This window comes from Megascapheus bottae, chromosome 8, assembly GCF_031878675.1.
Source record: "Megascapheus bottae isolate mThoBot1 chromosome 8, mThoBot2.hap1, whole genome shotgun sequence".
Lineage (NCBI taxonomy): Eukaryota > Metazoa > Chordata > Mammalia > Rodentia > Geomyidae > Megascapheus > Megascapheus bottae.
In genome coordinates this window covers 26643116-26645446 of record NC_143516.1, presented here as the reverse complement: position 1 = coordinate 26645446, position 2331 = coordinate 26643116, and the positions used below count along the sequence as shown (strand labels likewise).

The following is a 2331-nucleotide window of genomic DNA, read 5'->3' as shown; positions in this document are numbered from 1 at the left end:
GACATATTTTCATTATCTACAGAAAAAAAGGAATCTTAATAGCATGGAAATTGGAGCTGAAAAAATCTTGGTTATTCAGAGCTACAAATGCATCATTATTCTAATTAGAAATTTAAGAAGGAGGTACTAGCCCTTTGAAATTTGCATCACGAAGCCACACAAAACACAATTAATGGACATTATATTTCTTTTGAGGAGATAAAGGGTACTAGATTAGGTAGAGGCAATTTTTTGCACAATTTTGTAGAAATAGTAAAAAAATACTTGAACTACTTTTTTGTTGTTGTTTTTTCCCCTGCCTTAACGCGAGGCGGGCTTGTCTCGCTCTTTCTCTTCGCTGCTACCCAGCTCCGGGACAGAACCGCGGCCATGGGTTTCGGAGATCTCAAGAGCCCCGTGGGCCTCCAGGTGATCTAAGATTACCTGGCAGACAAGAGTTACATCGAGGGGTATTTGCCCTTGCAAGTAGATGTGGCAGTTTTTGAGGCAGTCTCCGGCCCGCCGCCTGCCGACTTATGTCATGCCCTACGTTGGTATAATCATATCAAATCCTATGAAAAGGAAAAGGGAAGCCTGCCTGCAGTGGAGAATCTTTGGGCAAGTATGGCCCTGCCAATGTGGAAGACACCACTGGAAGCGGAGCTGTGGAGAGTAAAGATGAAGATGATATTGACCTCTTTGGGTCTGATGAGGAGGAGGAAAGTGAAGAAGCAAAGAAGCTTCGGGAAGAACGTTTTGCACAGTATGAGTCAAAGAAACCCAAAATACCTGCACTTGTTGCCAAATCTTCCATCTTACTAGATGTGAAACCCTGGGATGATGAGACAGATATGGCAAAATTGGAGGAGTGTGTCCGAAGCATTCAAGCAGATGGCTTAGTCTGGGGGTCCTCTAAACTGGTTCCAGTGGGATATGGAATTAAGAAGCTTCAAATACAGTGTGTAGTGGAAGATGATAAAGTAGGAACAGACATGCTGGAGGAACAGATCACTGCTTTTGAGGACTATATGCAGTCCATGGACGTGGCTGCTTTTAACAAAATCTAAAGTCTTCCCCAGATAATTGCAAGATGAAAAAAAAATACTTGAACTGTCTCCACTCTTAATTTATAGCAAAACAATCATATCTCAATATAAATGACTTATATAAGCACCTATCTATGCTGTATCTGTCCAATAAGAGATTCCAATTATGGGTGCCTATATTTTAGACATTTATGATGTATTTCCCAACTTGGGATTCTCCTGTTTCTGAAGAAAATTTCAAAAATCACTGTTATTTATTTCTTGAGCAATTTCTATACCTGTCAACTTATGCACTTATTTTAAATGAAAACTTCATCTTTCCAACTTCAGGTAGAATCTAGTTGTGGAATTCAGTCATTCCTAATGGACACATATTTTATCATGTCTGGAGGTTTATCTGGCAGCTACTTAGTAAAGTAAGGAGATGGATTTATTCCAACAATATTTGAAGTTATGTGGTGAGCCAAAAGTATCCAAAGCACATGAATAAATCAATGACACCTTTCTATTTCTCTGTCATAGCTGAAATACTCAGCTATGCCTAGGATGGTCGCATCTTAACATGTTTAAGAAAGAGCATTTATTGCTGTTTAGTTCTGTTTTCTCAGCTCATAACTAGGAAGAAATTACCTGATGGGATATTCAGGGCTGCATATGGCATACAAGGGACACATCAAGTGTGAATGCTCACTACATTACTGAATTACATACTGAATTACCAGTGTGAGAAACAAAGAGAAAAGGATTTCAGAGTTCTGTCATTTAAACTTAAGAAAAAACATTTTACAGGAATTTACCTGCTTCTTCTACTCTAGGAGTCTGATAGGGCTCCTAAGTCACTTAGTTAATAGGGGATATATATATATATATATATATATATATGTATACATATGACATATATATGTGTGTATATATATATATATATTCTCTGTGAAACATGAGAGAAGGAAGAAGAGGAAAGAAGAGAAAGGGAAGGAGAAGTAGGAAAAAGGAAGAGGAAAGACAAATGAAGAAAATATCCTTTTGCATTAATAGCCATTTTATCTTGTTAATCTCCCTTTGACCTCTTTCTCCTCTTTCTTCTCCTCTTCCTCCTCTTTCTCCTCCTCTTTCTCATCCTCCTCCTCCACCTTCTCCTCCTCTTCCACTTCCTCCTCCTCTGCTTGTCCTCTTGTTATTGTCCTTCTTCTTCTTCTTCTTCTTCTTCTTCTTCTTCTTCTTCTTCTTCTTCTTCTTCTTCTTCTTCTTCTTCTTCTTCCTTCTGTCCTCCTCCTATTCCTCTCCTCCCTCTCTCTCTCCTTTCTCT

General features: G+C 38.8%; 1 pseudogene; it reads left to right on the top strand.

The window, feature by feature from the left end:
• The first annotated feature begins 369 nt into the window (after positions 1-369).
• On the top strand, positions 370-1061 carry LOC150059697 (elongation factor 1-beta pseudogene; annotated as a pseudogene).
• Positions 1062-2331: the final 1270 nt, after the last annotated feature.